This window comes from Hypanus sabinus, chromosome 11, assembly GCF_030144855.1.
Source record: "Hypanus sabinus isolate sHypSab1 chromosome 11, sHypSab1.hap1, whole genome shotgun sequence".
NCBI classification, from domain to species: Eukaryota; Metazoa; Chordata; class Chondrichthyes; order Myliobatiformes; family Dasyatidae; genus Hypanus; species Hypanus sabinus.
The window spans coordinates 13,817,157-13,837,797 of record NC_082716.1 but is presented as its reverse complement, the minus strand read 5'-3'; the positions used below and the strand labels follow the sequence as shown (position 1 = coordinate 13,837,797).

Below are 20,641 nucleotides of genomic sequence, written 5' to 3'. Positions count from 1 at the left end.
GCACAGAAAAATCCAGCTGGATTGGCACATCATTAAGGCACTAGATGTGTCAACAAAGGAGGGCAGCATGGCAGGGAAGATGTCCACAGCTCTCCTCTCACCCATTGTCGACCATTACAATGATGAGGAGGAGCTAGACAGCGTCAACGATGAGGACGAACTCAGTATCCGTGGCCGCGACTCAGATGAAGATACAAAGGATGCAAGGGAGACAGATATTGCCAGTAAGCAGGATGATGAATATTACCTGGAAGTAAAAGTACCAGGAGAAATTGACATCTCTCAAAAGACAGCTACAGCAATTACTGGAAGGCGCTTTGCAGGAGTATCCGAAAAGGATGAAGAAACTAGATCAACAATACAAGGAAAGAATACGAAATGCAGAGCTTTGTCTGCAACTGGAGACAGAACTTGTGGAAAGGAATTGTATTAAAGAGAAGAAGTAGCAGTGAAGCAACTTGAAGATTAAAAAGATTAAGTTAGAAGAAAAGAAAAAGATGATTTGGAATGTGAGGCTAACCATGGAACTTACAGGCGATTCTATGGAGGTGAAGCCAATAATGACGAGGAAACTAAGGAGGAAAACTAATGACCATCTTCCAACGCTCCTGCTGAATCACCAGCACAAAGATATCATGCACAAATAGAAGATGGAAAGTTATATAATGATCAGAGATGGTATCATAAAGGTCAGGCTATCTATTTGGAATCTAAGGAGAATACGAAGATTGGCTGTGTAATTAGCTCAGTTGGAACAAATGAGATATGGGTAAAGAAGACAAGTGATAGTACAAAGATGAGTATATAACTAGGACAGCTGCACAGAGGAGTCTTCATTATACAGAGGCGATCTACTGCCTAGAAACCTTAGCAAGTTGGAGGCCCTAATCTTCTTAACTCCCTATGCTCAGAGGTAAATTTTTCATGCATTTTTGTGCAAATCTATATTAAAACAAATCAATTTATTGACAGACTGAAGAACACACCATTTGAAGACACCAATGCCATCTCAGTTTTGATAATTGTACATATTTTTAAGAATAACATTGACCTTTTCACAGATTTCACTTGCTTTCGTCATCTTTATGGCCGGAATCTGCCAATTTGTGGATCGTTTAATTTATTCCAGACAGTAGAGTGAAGATCTATTTGCTTCAGTGCTGGCCAATCTAGAGAAGACCCCCCCCCCCCCACCCAGAGACTTGAGTTACAAATGGGTCTTAGAACAAAATTAGGAAAAAAAGGCTTGTTATAATCCTATATTATTACGTTACTCAGTTATAATTTGATATTATTAAGTTGCTAAGTAAGCAAATGGTAGGCATTTGTATGCTAAGGGTAAACATATTTGTTTAGCAAAATGCCCCAGTTTAAAAAAAACAGTTGATATAATATTAAAATAAAAGGGGAGGAGTGTACTATATACCGGATAATGAAGGACTACTTTATGTTTTAGTAACACGTTGTTCCATGCGCTATTAGGCGCGTATTGATCTGTAGGTGTGTGCTGAGTTCAGATTATGCCAGTAAAGAACCATGAAACTTAGCTGCCATCTCCAGCATTTTTATCAATAGCATTGTTGTGTAACCAGGCCACATACACAACAAATTGGCGACGAGGTTAACGAACGTACATTATATCGGAACGCTGTGTTTTAATTGATAACGACACTCGGAAGAAGACCGCAAGGAGCCAAGGAGCGGGTGAAGGAGGCAGAGTGATGCCATGAGTCTGAAAGGAAGCGGGATCACAGACGTGGTTGGGAACGTCAGGAGACCAGGAGACACAGTTGGCGCTGCAGCATGTCCAGGCAAGACCACGGCCGGCGCTGACCCCCAGGGACTGAGCGTCTGCCTGCCCCAGAAGGGAGATAAAAAGAAGTGACATACACACACATCTAGACAGAGTGCTCTTGTGGCGCTAGCAAAAAGGACATGTGAGTCAAAGAAAAGGGGGAGAACAGGGCTTAATTAACATCACAAAGATGGCAATGATTGGAACCAATACAGCATTTGATGGTGGCATTGAAGACTGGGGAACTTACATCGAAAGAGTGGAGTTAAATTGTGATGCTAATGATGTTAATGATGAAAAGAAAGCCAGCGTCTTACTCAGTGTTATGGGAGCAAAAACATATGGGCTGATACAGAGCTTGTTAACCCCTGAAAAGCCAGCTGACAAAATGTTCAAGGAAATAGTAGACACTCTCCAACAGCATTTAAACCTCCCCAAACCACTGGTCATTGCTGAAAGATTTAAGTTTCACAGTCGGAATCAGAGCAAAAATGAAAGCATTTCTGAATATTGTGCTCAATTATGCTGATTTATCTGAACATTGTCAATTTGGAGCGGGTCTATCAGACACATTGAGGGGCAAGTTAATGTGTGGCATGCACTAGGAAACCACACGGAAGAAGCTCCTGGGTAAAAAAGACCTTACATTGGAGAAGGCGCTGAACGTTGCAGTATCAATGGAAACAGCAGCATGGGGTGCTTCAGAGATACAACAAAATCTCTGGAATATGCTACAAATAAAATGTCTCTGAGCAGAAATGAAGGAAGAAATGTTACCGTTGTGGGAACATGTCACATAACCCTGTTGACTGTTGGTTTAAAGACAAAGAATGCAAAAATTGTTGTAAACATGACCACATTGGTAGAGTATGCAAAGCTAGTATACAATATTCCCATTGTGGGAGTATGTCACATAACCCTGATGATTGTTGCTTTAAAGACATAGAATGCAAAAACTGTAGCAAACAGGGCCACATTGGCAGAGTATTCAAATCTAGTAAACAGCAGAAAAAGGACAAAATACAGAGAAACAAGAAATCCCAGAAAGGAAATCACAACAATGTACACAAAATGGAAGAAAGCAGTTTTGATGAAAACAACTCAGACAAAAGTGAATTGTCTTGTCTACAACTTCACGGCATGAATGAGGGAGCTAATCAAAAAGTAATATGATCACTCCACAAGTGGCAGGCATGAGACTGAAAATGGAGTTGGACACAGGCTCAGCTTTAACAGTGATCTCTGCACTCGACTACAAGTGACTGTTTTCTCACATACCTCTGAAACAATCTAAACTACTACTAAAGCCTTACACAGGACAGAAAGTGCGTTCTGAAGGCAAAATTAAAGTGACAGTGACCTACAGAGATAAAACACAGCAACCGAACATCTATGTACTAAAAAATGGAGGACCACCATTGCTGGGATGTTAAAGGCACAGAAAAATCCAGCTGGATTGGCACACCATTAAGGCACTAGATGTGTCAACAAAGAAGGGCAGCTTGGCGGGGAAGATGTCAGCAGCTCTCCTCTCACCCATTGTCAACTAGTACAATAACAAGGAGGTAAACAGCCTTGAGGACAAGGACGAACACAGTATTCGTGGCCGCAACTTGGATGAAAATACAGAGGATGCAAGGGAGACGGATATTGCCAATAAGCAGGATGATGAAAACTACCTGGAAGTAAAGGAGCAGATGTACCAGGAGAAATTGACATCTCTCAAAAGACAGCTACAGCAGTTACAGGAAGGCACTTTGCAGGAGTATCAGAAAAGGATGAAGAAACTAGATCAACAATACAAGGAAAGAATACAAAATGCAGAGCTTTGTCTGCAACTGGAGACAGAACATGTGGAAAGGAATTGTATCAATGAGAAGAAATAGCAGTGAAGCAACTTGAAGATTAAAAAGATTGAGTTAGAAGAAAAGAAAAAGATGATTGGGAATGTGAGGCTAACCATGGAACTCACAGGTGATTCTATGGGGGTGAAGCCAATAATGACTAGGAAACTAAGGAGGAGACCTAATGACCCTGTTCCAATTACAGACAAAAGAAGAAAACCTGCACCTGCGCAATTAAATTACTTGTTAACAGATGAACAAATAATGGAAGATCTACGAACTCTCAATAACTTTAAATCTCCGAAAAGACCAGCGTCTCTGTCTTTAACTGAGCATCTTCCCAGCACTCCTGCTGAATCACCAGCACAAAGATATCACGCACAAATAGAAGATGGGAAGTTATATTATGATTAGAGATGGTATCATAAAGGTCAGGCTATCTATTTGGAATCTAAGGAGAATACGAAGATTGGCTGTGTAATTAGCTCAGTTGGAACAAATGAGATATGGGTAAAGAAGACAAAGTGATAGTACAAAGATGAGTATATATCTAGGACAGCTACACAGAGGAGTCTTCATTATACGGAGGCGATCTGCTGCCTAGAAACCTTAGCAAGTTGGAGGCGCACATCTTCTTAACTCCCTATGCTCAGAGGTCAACTTTTCATGCATTTATATGCAAATCTGTATTAAAACAAACCAGTTTATTGACAGACTGAAGAACACACCATTTGAAGACACTTTCCAATGCCATCTCAGTTTTGATAATTGTACATATTTTTAAGAATAACATTGACCTTTCCACGGATTTCACTTGCTTTCGTCATCTTTATGGCCGGAATCTGCCAATTTGTGGATCCTTTAATTTATTCCAGACAGTAGAGTGAAGATCTATTTGCTTCAGTGCTGGCCAATCTAGAGAAGACCCCCCCCCCCCCCAACCACCCAGAGACTTGTTACAAATGGGTCTTAGAGCAAAATTAGAAAAAAAGGCTTGTTATAATCCTATATTATTACATTACTCAGTTATAATTTGATATTTTTAAGTTGCTAAGTAAGCAAATGGTATGCGTTTGTATGTTAAGGGTAAACATATTTGTTAAGCAAAATGCCCCAGTTTAAAAAAAACAGTTGATACGCTATTAAAATAAAAGGGAAGGAGTGTACCATGTAGCCTACATTATAATAAGGTAATACTTTATGCTTTAGTAACACGTCGTACCATGCGCTATTAGGCATGTATTGATCTGAAGGTGTGTGCTGAGTTTGGATTATGCCAGTAAAGAACCATGAAACTTAGCTGCTGTCTCCAACGTATTTATTAATAGCATTGTTGTGTAACCAGGCCACATACACAACACCCCCCACAGTCCAAAGACATACCAGGCAGGTGAGTTGGTCATTGTAAATTGTCCTGTGATTAGATTAGTTTTAATCGGGATTGTGTGGTTGCTGGGGCAGGCGTTGGGGCTCGAAGACCTGGAGGGACCTACTCCGTGTTAAGTGGCTAATTAAAATTAAAATTAAACTCAGTTTCCCTGGACTCTTTATGTAACAAAAGTTTCTCCCCCTTGGAAGCAATCTAGTAAATTTTCTTGACACTTTCTTAAGAACCTTGATTTCTTTCCTTGAGAGCAGTGCCCAACAAATTGCACAGTATGTCAGCATGTTTCTCGTTTTAGTACTCTCTTCATCTGGTGGCACGGTTAAGTTAGTGGTGGAAAAATGCTTTACAGCACCAGCAATCAGGGTTCAATTCCCACTTCTGCCTGTAGAGTTTGTATGTTCTCCCCATGACCATGAGGGTTTCATCTGGGAGCTCAGATTACTTTGGTGACACGGATTGAAGGGCCAGAATTGGCCTACTCCTTGCTGTATCACATTATAAAGAAATAAATAAAAAGTTGAACATGGTTCAATCATCAAATAACATCCCTACTTCTGATGGAAGGAAGGTCATTAATGAAGTATCCTGGAGAGCTGCTGCTGTGGTGTCCTGGGGCTAGGACTTCTGTGATTTTTACTGCATTGTTATTGAATTTTGTAAGAACAAAAGAAAATGCCTTACTACTGGGATTGCACACCAATAAAAGAAACAGAGGGAGAGGACAATGATGAGATAACACCGGGGGGAACAAAAAAGTGATGAGACATCAGGCTGAAGAAATTCATACTAAAGAGTTGTTTCTATCTCAACAACACGATATAGAGAGGACAGGAGGAGATAGAATCTGAAATGCACTTCAACAGAAATGTTCACCAGAAATCAAAAACAGTTCATTCCTGTTCTGTGTCAAATCCGACTGATTCCACACATCATTCACTCAGTGGCCACTTTATTAGGTACAGCTGTAAACATGCTCTTTAATACAAATATCAGCATGTGGTAGCAACACAACGCATAAGAGCATGCTGATATGGTCAAGAAGTTCAGTTGTACAGACCAACCATCACAATGGGGAAGAAATGTGATCTAAACGACTTTGAGTGTGGAATGATTGTTGATTGCAGGTGGGATGGTTTGAGTATCTCAGAAACTGCTGATCTACTGGGCTTTTCATGCAAAATATTTTTTAGAATTTACAGAGTATGGTGCAAAAAAAGCCAAAAACATCAAGTGTCCAGCAATTCTATGAGCAAAAATGCCTTGTTAATGAGGGAAGAGAATGGTCAAGCTGGTTCAATTTGGCAGGAATGCAATGTTACTCAAATAACCATACGTAACAGTGGTGTGCAGAAAATTATCTCTGAATGCACAACACATCAAAGCTTGAAGTGACACACACAAAATGCTGGGGGAGCTCAGCAAGCCAGACAGCTCCATGGAAAAACATACTGTCAACAAGTGTGTTGCTTGGATTTCCAGCACCTCAAGACTTTCTCTTGTTTGTAACTTGAAGTGAATGGGCTACAGCCGCAGACCACAAATTTACATGAGTACCTAATGAAGTGGCCACTGAGTGTATCCCCGATGTTAGCCAGGAGAAAGAAGCATGTAGTGCTTAGATATTTTTCACCATTGTGGATGAATCTCTTACATAAGAACATAAGAAATAGGAGCAGGAGTAGGCTGTCTGGCCCGTCGAGCCTGCTCTGCCATTCAGTAAGATCATGGCTGATCAGGCCATGGATTCACTCCACCTAACTGCCTTTTCCCCATAGCTCTTAATTCCCCTGCTATGTAAAAATATATCTCACTGTGTCTTAAAAATAATTAATGAGATATTTCCCTGGGCAGAGAATTCACTACTCTGGAAAAGCAGTTTCTCCTCTCATCTTCATTCTGAATCTCTTCCCACAAACTTGAGGCTATGCCTCCAAGCTTTAGTCTCCCTTACCAGTGGAAATAACTTTCCTGTCTGTAAATTATCTAACACTTTCATAATGTTATATGTTTCTATGTGACCCCCTCTCATTGTTCTGAATTCCAGTGAGTATAATTCCAGGCCATTCTCTCTCTACTCACGAATTAACCACACCAGCTCCAGAATCAACCTCGTGAACATCATCTGGACCACTTCCAACACTATTATGTCTTTCCTCAAGTAAGGAGACCAGAAATGCATACAGTACTTCAGGTGCAACCTCACTAGTACCTTATATTTGCAACTTAACACCTCCCCCCGCTCTTAAATTCAGCCTTGTAGCAATGAAAGCCATATCTAATGTCTGTTAGGGTCACAATTAGATAAATAGATAGATACTTTATTGATCCCAAAGGAAGTTACAGTGTTACAATGCCATTACAAGTGCACAGACATAAATATTAGAATAGAAGCAGAAAGAATAAAAAATAAATTTCCATGAACAGTCTAACAGGAGGGGATCATCACTTCCCTAGCTATAGGTTGACTCATTATAGAGCCTAACGGCAGAGGGTAGGAATGACCTCATTAAGTGCTCTTTGGAGCAGTGCAGTTGTCTTAGTCTATTACTAAAAGTGCTTCTCTACTCATCCAAGGTGGCATGCAGAGGGTGAGGAATATTGTACAGAATTACCGGGATTTTCCATGGGATGCTTCAATTTACCAGCCTCCAGTGTGTCCAGTTTGACTCCTATAACAGAACCAGCTTTTCTAATCAGTTTATTGAGCCTGTTGGCATCACCCATGTTGATGCCATTGACCCAGCACACCACCGCATAGAAGATTGTACTAGCAACAACTGACATGTGAAGGAGAAGCCGGCACACTCCAAAGAACCTCAGTCTCCTCAGGAAGTAGAGGCAACTCGGGCTGTTCTTGTACACAGCCTCTGTGTTGGTGCTGCACTCACATCCAGGTACACCTCCAGGTACGTGAAGGTCCTCACCATCAATAGTAACAGGGGGTACTGCAGACTTGGTCTTCCTAAGGTCCATCACCATCTCATTTGTCTTCCTGATGTTGAACTGCAGATGATTCAGCCTGCAGCACTTGACAAAATCCTCATCAAAGACCCTGTATTCATCCTCCTGTTCTCCCTTTATACACCCAACTATTGCTGAGTCATCAGAGAATTTCTGCAGTTGGCATGACTCAGTGTTGACTGTACTGGCTCCCTTCCTGTTCACCCTGTATAAGGTCTGAGTTATACAGGGTAAGCAGGAAGGGAGCCAGTACAGTTACCTTTGGGCCCTGGTATTGCTCATAGCCATGTCTGACACAGCTCTGAAGTTGCACAACTGTCGTTTGCCAGTCAGGAAGTCCCTTATCCAGGATACAATGGAAATGCCAATCTGCATTGAATGGGGCTTTCCCCCCCCCCAAGCAATGAGGGCTGTGTGGTATTGAAGGCACTTGAGAAATTTAAAAAATGACCATCACAGTGCAGCCCTGCTTATCCAAATGGGAGTCGGCTCTGTTCAGCAGCTAGATGACAGCATCATCAACTCCGATATGCTCCTGGCAGGCAAACGGCGGAGAATCAAGGGCTGATCTGACTAGGGGTCGGAGGTGAGGTCAGGACCGCTAGACAGTAGTCATTCAAGACTTTCGGTTGGGCCATCTTGGATTCTGGAACCACACCTGATGTTTTCCACACAGTCGGGACCCTTTCCAGGCTGAGACTCAGATTGAAAATGTGCTGGAGAATGCCACACAGCTGCTCAGCACACTCCTTCAGGACCCTGGGGTTCACACCATCCAGCGTCATTGCTGTGCCGTGTTTGAGTTTCTCCAGAGCCCTTCTCACCTGCTCAGTAGTGAAGGTGAGTACATGATGACTGGGGAGTTGATGGAAGTTGGGGGCTGGGGGAGATGCCCAAAGACCATTTGTGTTGCCTTCTGAAGGGAAAAATGGTGATGGTTCCCCCTGCCAGACAAAAGAAAGCATTCCTAGAAGAGAAAGATTTAAACTTCTTCAGGTTATGAATCCCTGGAAAGCATTGAAAGCACTGATTTTGTGTCTCTCAACCACGGGACTTTCCAAAGTGCTTTGCAGACAAGAAAGCAATTTTGAAATGCAAGGATTGGGCAGAGAATGTCCATTTGTGTAGATCATAAATACAAGAGGTCCTGCAGATGCTGGAAATCCAGAGCAACACACACAACATGCTGGAAGAACTCAGCAGATCAGGCAGCATTTATGAAGAGGAACGAACATTCATCTCAGTTTTGGGCTGAGATCCTACTTATTCAGAATCAGAATAGGGTTTAATGTTAATGGCATATGTCATGAAATTTGTTGTCCTTGTGACAACAGTACAATGCAATACATAATAAAAGAGAAAAAAGTGAATTACATAAAAAGAATCAATTAAATAACTAAATTAGTGCAAAAATGGAAATAAAATAAGTGATGAGGTAGTGTTCATGGGTTCAATGTTCAATTAGAAATCAGATGATAGAGAGGAAGAAACTGTTCTCGAATCATTGAGTGTGTGCCTTCAGGCTTCTGTACCTCCTTACTGGTGTAGCAAAGAGAACAAGGCATGATGGGGGTCATTAATGATGGATGCTGACTTTTTGATACATTGCTTCTCGAAGATTCCTGGATAGTATGCAAGCTAGTGCTTATGATGGATGGAAGTTTGCAAGTCTCTGCAGCTTATTTCAATCCTGTGCAGTAGGAACCACCCCCCCCCCCCATACCAAACAGTGATACAGCCAGTTAGAATGCTCTCCACAGTACATCTGTAGAAATTTGTGAATGTGTTCGGTGACATACCAAATTTCCTAAAACACCTGATGAAATATAGCCACTGTTATGCCTTCTTTGTAGCTGCATCGATGTGGATTCAGGTTAGATCCTCAGAGATATTGGCACCCAGGAACCTGAAACTGCTCACCTTTTCCACATCTGATCCCTTTACATAAGAATATAAGAAATAGGAGCAAGAGTAGGCCATCTGGCCCATCGAGCCTGCTCTGCCATTCAATAAGATCATGGCTGATCAGGCCATGGACTCATCTCCACCTGCCTGTCTTTTCCCCATAACCCTTAATTCCCCTACTATGCAAAAATCTTCCAGCATTGTCTTAAATATATTTACTGAGATTGTCTCTGCTGCTTCATTGGGCAGAGAATTCCACAGATTCACCACCCTCTTGGAAAGCCTGTTCCTCCCCCCCTCCATCGAGGCTATGTCCCCTAGTTCTAGTTTCACCTACCAGTGGAAACAACTTTCCTCCCTCTATTTTATCTATCCCTTTCATAATTTTATATGTTTCTGTAAGATCTCCTGACATTCTTCTGAATTCCAGCGAGTACAGTCCGACTCAATCTCTTCCCATAGTCTGACCCCCCATCCCTAGAATCAACCTGGTGAACCTCCTCTGCACCACCTTCAAAGCCAAAGTATCCTTCCTAAAAGACTGATGCATGTTCCCTCGTCTTCACCTTTCTAAAGTCCACAATTAGTTCTTAAGTTCTACTAACATTGAGTGCAAGTTTGTTGCTGCAGCACCACTCAACTAGCTGATATCTCACTCTTGTACTCCCTCTCATCACCATTTGAGAATAAGTCCATAATAGTTGTATCATCAGCATATTTATAGCTTCTTCTCCCTCCCTTACTTGTCCTGATGAAAGATTGACTGTTTGTTCCTCTCCATAGATGCTGCCTGACCTGCCTGAATTCCCTCAGCGTTTTGTGTGCGTGACGCTCACAGTTTGCGCAGAACTGTTTTAGGTGCCAAAGTGATAATAACAATGCCCAGCCCAAATGATAAGGTTGCATTGTGGGTACCCAGTGGCCGTAGAAACTGTCTCAATTCTTCATTTTGCCTTGTGGGATCGCTCTCTGGTTATCGAGTTGCTACTGATGAGCTGAACTACATTCCCTGCCAGGGCATTGATCCGAACCCTGTGCACAGACCCGTAGCGTGTGTCAACTCATAATGGACCACCAGCAGTGAGAGGATTGTGAGGGCACATTGCTTGCTGAGAACATGACACCACCCTTCTCAACATTCATTTCTAAATGACATTGGTGTGGAGAGCCTACAGGGTACCTTCATCGCCAGCACGGCATGCGAAATATAATTAACCATGCTGATGGATAGTGTCATTTAAAATTTTATAGTTATGAAAACTGCAACACTGAAAGAAATCAGTTATACAGCTCAGAACACTAATGATCCATTTGGAGCAGTTCCATTCATTTGAGGAGAAATTCCATATTATGAAATAAAAACGCGCCTTCTCAAAACTGCATTGCCTGATGCACAGAAATAATTAACGCTGATCTGATCACTCCAGTAAAGATTCTGAATGATAGTTTGATGCAAGCATTCACAGCCACTAAATGCTGGCAATTACCCGGAGTGCTGTTACTGACCAGGGAACGTGCAGCCGCAGTTCAGTGGCGGTGAGGAGGGACAGCTTGTGATACCATAATTACAGACATATCGCTAAGTCAAGATGTTTGACACTTTATGGATATCATTATATATGGACGTGCATATGAGCGATTCTGGATGTAGTTAAAATAACTCATACTGTACCACACAGCAGGACAGCTTTATTATTTAAATTCCTCCACTTTTCCACTTTAACTTTCACAAGATAGTCAGTACTTTGCATGAAAGAAGGACTTGCATTTAAATGGAGACACAAGAGACTGCATTTGTTAGAATCTGGAGCAACTCACAATCTGCTGGAGGGACTCAGGGCTGAGCAGTAGCTGCAAGGGGAAAGGAATGTTAATGTTTCAGGCCAAAACCCTGCATCAGGACTGAGAGCAAAGAAGAAAGAGAGTCTTATATTTATATATTTTAAATATATTTATTGAGATCAGTGTGATATAGGCTCTTCCAAGCCTTTGAGCCATGCATCCCAGCAATCCCCATATTTAATCTGAGTCCAATCACAGGACAATCAACGATGCCCAGTTAACTAACCAGCCGGTACATCTTTGGACTGTGGGAGGAAACCTGAGCATCCGGAGGAAACACACACGGTAACAGGGAAAACGTGCAAACTCATTACAGGCAGTGCCGGGAATTGAACCTGGGTCGCTGCGACTGTAATGCATTGTGATAACCACCACATTACTGTGCTGCCCTACCTTTCATAACCTCAGAATCAGAACCAGGTTTATTACCACTTTCATATATCATGAAATTTGTTGTTCTGTGGCAGTAGTACAGTTCAATACATAATAAATTTCTGTAAGTTACAGAAATAAATGAATAAATAGTGCAAAAGGAGAATAGTGAAGTATTGTTTTATGGGTTCATGCACCATTCAGGAATTTGATGGTGGAGGGGAAGAAGCTGTTCCTGAAGTATTATGGGTCTTCCTGACCTCTCTCGCCAATTGTAATAATGAAACGAAGGCATGTTCTGGTTGGTGAGGATGCACCAGGCTTTAAAGATATCTACAGGCTCTGTCAGTCTGTGCATTGAAGCCTTCGCTGGTTGGTGATGCAAAAGGTCGGAATGCTCTCCACCGAACATCAGTAGAAAATTGCCTGAGTCTTTGGTGACATCCTCCAAATGAAGTATAGTGGATGTCCCAAAGCACATTATATCTAATTAAGTAGTTATGCAAGGCATTGTTCTTGAAAAGTGAGGAATAAGTAAAAGCCCCACAGAAAATGCAAAAGTATGACACGTGGCCCTTTAAGCATGCTCCACCATTTTATAAGATTGTGATCAATCTGGTCATAACCTTAATTGTGCCTTGCCATCTGCTTCTGATAAGTCTTCACTGTCTTATTGATTAAGTATTGGTCCTTACCTTAAAAATATCTGAAGACTCTGGTTCAGTCCTTTTTGAAGAAGAGGGATGTACAGAGAGATCTTGGGCTCCATGGTAGAGGCCACACAGGTTGACAAAGCGGTAAAGAAGGTGTATTGCATACTTGTCCTTATTAACTGAACCACTGAGTTCAAGAGTCAGGAAGATATGTCGCTGCTTAATAAAACACTAGTTAGGCCACATCTAGAGTACGGCATTCTATTCTGATCACCCCAATTATAGGAAGGACTTGGGGGCACTGGAGAGGGTGCAGTGGGGGCTTACTAGGATGCTGCTTGAATTGGAGGGCATTGCTCTAAGGAGAGGTTAGAGAAATTAGGGTTCATTTTCTCTGGAGCAAGGGCATAGGAAAACTTGATAGGGTGGGCACGGTAGTGCCGTGGTTAGCATAACACTATTTTAGTGCCAGCAATCACTGGTTCAATTCCCACCATTGTCTGTAAAGAGTTTGAACATCCTTCCTGTGATTTCACAGGTTTCTAGGTGTTTTCCTCCCATGTTCCAAAGGCAAGCGGGTTAGGATTAGTGAGTTTTGGGCATGCTATGTTGGCACCAAAATCGTGTAACACTTACGGGCTGCCTAGCACAATCCTCACTGATATGATTTGACACAAACAGTGCTCTTTATTGCATGTTTTTATGTGCTGCATATGTGACAATTAAAGCTGATCTTTAATCTTTAATTTTAGAAGTTTATAAAATTATGAGACAGAGTACATAGCTGGTTTCTTTATGTATACAGTAATATTAGAGAGCAAGCAGTTAAGATGTGAGGGGATAGGTTCAGAAGAGATGTACAGGGCATTTTTTGTAGAGAGTGGTGGGTGGCTAGAATGGACAGCCAAAGATGGTGGCAAAGGCATACAGTATATGATGGAGCTGTTCAAAACGCTCTTAGATAGGCAAATGATTGTGCAGACAGAAGGGATTATTGTAATGAGGTGCCATTGGCTCAGTTAGTTTGACACAACATCATGGGATGAAGGGCCAGCTCCTGTTCTGTACAGTTCTTTGTTAAGAGAGTTCCAAATACTCATGAGAGAGAAAAGTTCACCTCACCTTGCTATTAAATGGGCACCCTCTTATTTTTAATCAGTAATTTCTAGATTCTTGAACAAGAGGAATCATGTCCAACCTATGGGATTATACTGCATGTGTTTCAGTCAAGTACACTCTTCTAATCACCAGTAGGTGCAAGCCTAGTCCCTCTATCATAAAACATAGAACATAACAATGCAGTACAGTCCCTTTGGTCCATGTTGTCATGCCAATCCATTTAAACCTATTCCATTATCATTTGGACTCCTCCCTTCTCATTCGTTCATTATGTGTCGCATCGTATGACATGGGTGATCATGGTCTTTCCATGACCATGATTGTTCGGGGCAAATTTTTCAACCAAAGTGGTTTGCCATTGCCTTCTTCTGGGCGGTGTCTTTACAAGATGAGTCCTCCTTCCCCCCCCCCCCCCCCCGCCCCAGCCATTATCAATACTCTTCAGAGATTGACTGTCTGGTGTCAGTGGTCACATATACAAGTCTTGTGATGTGCACCAGCTGCTCATACGACCATCCACCACCCACTCCCATGGATTCACGTGATACTGCTCGGGGGGTGGGGTGGAGCTAAGCAGGTGCTAAACCTTTCCCAATGGTGACCTGCAGGCTAGTGGAGGGAAGGATTGTCTTATACCTCCTTTAGTAGAGATGTATCTACACCCTGCCTCCCTTCTACATAGACCATACCCCTCTGTTCCTCTTTCATCCATATGCCTATCTAAGAGTTTCTTAATATATCTGCCTCGACTGCTATCCCAGCAATGCCTTCCAGGTACTTATTATTTGCTGTTTAAAAAAATTACTCTGCTATCTCTGCTAAATTATCCTCCACTCATCTTAAAAGGATGTCCTCCAGTATTAAACATTGCCACCCTGGGGAAAAAGGGCTTTCACAATGAGCTGGGATTAGAATTCATGTAGGTTAAACATTGTAATGGATCAGTTGTCAATCACCTAAACTCTTGACTATCTTATTTTTTTTCTAATCTTAGGAGACTACATGGGTTTCTCACACACAGAATTAAATAAAAAATCATTATGAATTTTTTTTTTCAGTTGTGTTAGTCGAAAGATGAATGTTGACCTGAGCACAGAGTGATGTTGCTTTGAAATACAAATACAACTACTTTATTGTCGCCAAACAATTGATACTAGAGCGTACAATCATCACAGTGATATTTGTTTCTGCGCTTTGCGCTCAGGTGTGTGGCAGGGAGTCTCTTACTTTCACTTGAGAAAGGGAAATGGATCCTCAAAGTCTCACCTAAAGAATTTTCTTTCCACACAATGCCAGGCTGTATCTGAATCTGAATCAGAATCAAGTTTTATATCACCAGCATATGTTGTGAAATTTGTTGTTATGCGTCAGCAGTACATTGCTACACACATACATATATATACACATATATGTATGTGAGGTAGTGTTCATGGGTTTGAATGTCCATTCAGAAATCGGATGGCAGAGGGGAAGAAGCTGTTCCTGAATTGCTGAATGTGTGCCATCAGAGTCTTGTAACCTCCTTCCTGTTGGTAGGTAGTAATGAGAAGAGGGTATGTCCTGGGCAACGGGGATCTTTAATGATGGATGTTGCCTTTCTGAGGCATTGCTCCTCGATGATATCCTAGATGCTGGGGAGGCTAGTGCCCATGGTGGAGCTGACTGAGTTTACAACTTACTGCAGCTTATTTTGTTCCTGTTCAGTGCCCCCCCCCCATACCTGTTTATTAGTCCTTGCTGAACTTTATGCTCCAGATCTAAGGTGAGAGTGCCATCAAAAGTCCAGCTGACATAGTGAGATATTGCTGCTCTGCTGATGAGAAACTGGTGAGTTATTGAGTATTTACCACTGAAGTGCAGTATATCTGTAGTTAATGCCATGCTTCTCTAACTGACATGCCAACAAGACAGTATTTGGTGTATGATGAGTAGTTTAGACCCTATATCCAAGAAAGGAAGGAGATGGTCCAGAGGAGGTTTACAAGAATGAAAGGGTTAACACATGAGGAATGTCTCATTGAAAGTTACTGAATATATGTCTCATTGAAATTTACTGAATATTTAGAATGGATGTGAAGCAGATGTTTCCAATAGTGGGATAATCTAGGACCAAAGGACACAGCCTCGGAATACGGGGACATCCCTTTACAACAGAGATAGGAAGGAATTTCTTTAGGCAGGGGGTAATGAATCTGTAGAATTCATTCTCACAGCTAGCTATGGAGACCAAGTCAATGAGTTGATAGGTTCTTGATTAGTCAGGATGTCAACGGATATAGGGAGAAGGCAGGAGAATGGAGTTGAGTGGAATAATAACTCAGCCACAATGTAACAGTGGAACAGATTAAATGCGCCAAATGTTCCAACTCTGCTCCTATGTTTTATGGTCTAAATTATCTGATATGTGAGGCTATCTACTCTGGAAGGAAGAATGAAAAAGCAAATTGCTATTTCAATGGAGTGAAATTACAAAATAATGAGGTACTAAATGATCTGGAGGGCTTCATGTTTAAAAGACAAAGGGTTGGCATTCACGTACAAGTAATTAGAAAGACAGAAAATGGAGGTGAGAGACTGGGATTGTTTTCCATATGAGAGAGGTTAAAGAACAATCTCAAGGAGCTGCTCCAAATAATGAAAGCACTTTAAATGAGCAGATAGAGAGAGATTGTTTCCACTGGCAAAAGCACTGGCAACTAGAGAATTGATAATTGAATTGAAGGAAAGATGAAATTTATTTAACAGTAAATTGCCATGATGTAAAATGTAGTGTCTGAAGAAAGAGTGGAAGGAAAATCAATCACAATTTTCCAAAGGAAAATCAGACAAACATGAAGGATGGAACATTTGTAGGGTCACCACAAACACATGGGAGAGTACATAAAAACACAGTACAGTACAGCATTGGGATGGGCAGAACAGCCTCAAGAATTGTGTAATTCAATCAGATGCTTGCGTGTTGCATTCTACTGAAATACTAAGCAATGCACTGTGGATGAATAAATTAATTTTGTGGTGTGCAGCCTGAGGAAAGCCTGATTACTAGAATGGCTCCAAGAGGAATTTTAGTTATGAAGATTGAATGGAGAAACTGGGCCAGCTTTCTTTTCAGCAGAGAAGGGTGAGAGGAATTACAATATGGAGCTTGCAGGTAAGGTAGGATAAACAGGGAGAAACCATTTCCATTCGCAGCAGGGCCAAGAACCAGAGGACACTGATTCAAAGTAATAAGCAAGCGATGGATGAAAGGAAAACAGTTTTTCACATAACAAGGAGTAATGATCTGGAAAGAATGACACCGAAAGTAGATTCCATTGTGACTTTCAAAAAGAAATTTTGTAAGTATTTGAAGGTAAAATATTTGCAGAACCCAAGGGGGATCAGCAAGAAGAAATGACTGGATTGGAGTATAAAACTCTGGATAGACTCAGGGGGCAGAATGGCCTTCTTCACTTCAGTGATCCTGTGACTCTCTTTCACATTGTTCTAGTTATTTCAAAAAGCTTAGCTGGAAACCTTCCAGTTTCTTTGGGATTCGGAGACTTCTAATAAAATATACATAATGCGAGCTTGGAACATAGTAACATCAGAAATCTGAACCCAATGGAAATCAACACTGTCTTAATATGCAAATTGAAACACTGTAAACTCGGCATTTATTTGAAACATTCGGAAAAAATATTGCCAGCGTTATTAACGACATCTGATTGACAATGTGGCAGTTGACAATAAACTCGTGAGCTGACAGAAACGCTGGAAATACTCAGCAGGACTTGCCACACCAGCACAGTTAATGTTTCGAGTCAAGGACCTTACGTCAGAACTGATGGGAGTGTTGGCAGTGAATCTTGCCATCGATATGTGCCTTCACCTATGATGAATCTCCCAAGATGTTGGCCAGGGTCTCATCATGGGTCTTCAGGGGTGAAGTTGAGCACCAGGGGAGCAGGTTGCTATTGATGCCCTTTCTCTCCAAAGCTTTACTGATTTAGCTGGTTTGGAGATCGAAACCAGGGATAAGCCCTCTGAGCATATTGTAGCTCGATCATTGAAACTGGAGTCTGAAGTAACGGAGGTTGAAGAGTTGCCCTCAGATTCCAATTTATTTATCACATGTTTATCGAAACAAAGTTTAATATGTTGTTGGCATCAATAACCAACACAACCAGGATGTGCTGAGGGCAGCCTGTAATTATCATCACCCATTCTGGTGCCAACAAAGCATGCCCGTGGTGTTCAGCAGAGGAACTCAAGCAGCCATCACAACAGAACAAAACAAGACAACAATAGCAAAACAAATCTCTTTTTCACCCTCCCACCAACTGTCACAAACACAGACAGGCTTCTACCCTGTGAGAGGAAACACTTGTGGTCACAGTGAGAATGTACAGATTCCTTACGGAGAGTGGCAAGAAGTGAACTCCAATCCCTGATGGCTGGTACTGTAGAGCATTGCGCTAACCACTACATTACTGTGATACCTCCTGGCTCACTGTGTTCCTCCAGAATTTTGTTTGTTATAGCTCATCTTCCATTAAATGGTGTCAGGTGATCTTCCTGAGAGGGCAGAATATACACCACAGTTGAAGGAGAAGAGTGGGACAATCTTTTACACAAAGAGAGGTGGATGTGGGGAACAGACCGCAAGTACTAGTGAAAGCAGATCTGAAGGTGGAACCTCAGAAACGGTTAAATAGACACATGACTATGCAGAGAATGGAGGGATATGAATCATGTACAGGCAGAAAAGATTTAGACCATAAGACATCGGAGCAGAATTAGGCCATTTGACCCATTGAGTCTGCTTCCCCATTCTATCCTGGCTGATTTATTATTCCTCCCAACTCCATTCTCCTTTCATCTCCCCATAACCTTTGATGCCCCGACAAATCAAAAAGCTATCAACCTCCACTTTAAATATACCCAACAACTGGACCTCTAAAGCCATCTGTGGCAATGAGTTCAACAGATTTTTGAGCCTCCAATTAAAGAAAATCCTCGTCATCTCTGTTATAAATGGACATCCCCCTATTTTGAGTCTGTGCCCTCAGGCCTTTCAATATTTGATAGGTTTCAATATGATCTTCTCATCCGTAAATCCTTCCATTCCTGGAATCATTCTCGTGAATCTCATCTGGCTCTCTCCAATGCCAGCACATCCTTTATTAGATAAGGGGCCCAAAAATCCAGTGCAATCTAACCAATGCCTTACTTCTTTATTTATTGAGATACAGTGTGGAACAGGCCCTACTGGCCCTTCAAGCCCCACCACCAGGCAATTCCTCGATTTAATCCTAGCCCAATCCTGGGACAATTTACAATGACCAATTAACCTGCCAACTGGTACATCTTTTGACTGTGGGAGGAAACTGGAGCACCTGGAGGAAACCCACATGGTCATGGGGAGGATGTACAAACGCCTTACAGGCAGCAGTGGGAATTGAACCTTTCTCACCCGTAGTGTAAAGCACCGTGCTAGCCATTACATTACCATGCCGCCCTTAAAACCTCAGTATTACATCCTTGCTTATATATTCTAGTCCTCTCAAAATGAATGCTAACATTGCATTTGCCTTTCTTATTTGGTTTAATTTAGCATCGTGGTAGGATAGACATTGTGGGCCAAAGGCCCTTTTCCTGTCTTGCACTGTTCTATGTTCTTTTTGAACAGGGAGATATGAAAATTACATCAAAGAGTTGAGGTGGGTTGAAACCCACAATCTTCTGACTCAGAAATGAAAATCTGTCATCAAGCCAACTGATTTCAATGAAATTGAATATCAGAGAAGCAGAATATTAGTAGAAGCAGATGCCAATTTACCTCCCGGTGCATTCACAGATGTTGCTGGATTAAGGATGAAAGGAGTTAAAGATTAGCTTTATTTGTCACGCTTACATTGAAAAATACAGTGAAATGCATCATCTGCACTGAAAATATGCTGGGGATAGCCCACAAATGTCACCAAGCTTTGTCACTAATTGATATGTCCACAATTCACCATCCTCAACCTGTACATGTTTGGTATTGGAAGGAAAGCGGAGAATCTGGAGGAAATCCTCAAGGTTACATTGAGACCATACAAGCTCCTTAGAGATAGTGGGGGGGGTTGGAACTGAATTGCAATGTTACAGTTGGGCACTGTAAAGTGATTACGTGAACTGTTAGTGTTAGATATGTGGGTTATGACCAAAGGAAAGAGAAAATGAGCAAAAATCAAATTTACAAAAAGTTAGCAAAAATGCTAAAAAAAAACTGCCAATAATTACAAAAATATATCTATCAGACAGCACAATAATAGTGATGTACTTACATTTGACCAGTGTGAATTCCTGGCAGCCCTGTTCTCTCTCCCTTCCACTGAGAGCGAAGACTCCTGTTTATTAGGCAACAGAGCATATTATCTTTAATTACCCACAAACTGAACTTAAGACTACATGTGAATCAGAATATGATGCACCCCACAATGTAGCTACAATTAAATTTAAAAATAAACAGAAGTATCTACATTAAATGCAAGATTCAAACAACATATATACATTTACACATCCCCATTACTAATGAAATGGAATATTCACCGTGTATGGTGGGAAAGGCACGGTAAAGCCAACCTGAGCACACCAGCTCAGTTTGGGGCCCATTATGAGAATACGCTGTGGAAGATGTTTGAAGTATGTATACTCAGTGCAACGACAACAGAATGACAGGTGTGTGTGTGTGTAAGTAATAAGTGGGTTACTGAGTGATCTCCATCACAGTCCTGTT

The 20,641-nt window shown here is 41.6% G+C and overlaps 1 protein-coding gene and 1 pseudogene across 3 annotated transcripts in view; both read left to right on the top strand.

Moving 5' to 3' along the window:
* st6galnac3 (ST6 (alpha-N-acetyl-neuraminyl-2,3-beta-galactosyl-1,3)-N-acetylgalactosaminide alpha-2,6-sialyltransferase 3) overlaps positions 1-20,641 on the top strand; it is a 257,863-nt gene that overhangs the window by 82,141 nt on the left and 155,081 nt on the right. The gene's annotated exons all lie outside the window — the stretch shown is intronic.
* Positions 1,280-4,542, top strand: LOC132401538 (sin3 histone deacetylase corepressor complex component SDS3-like; annotated as a pseudogene).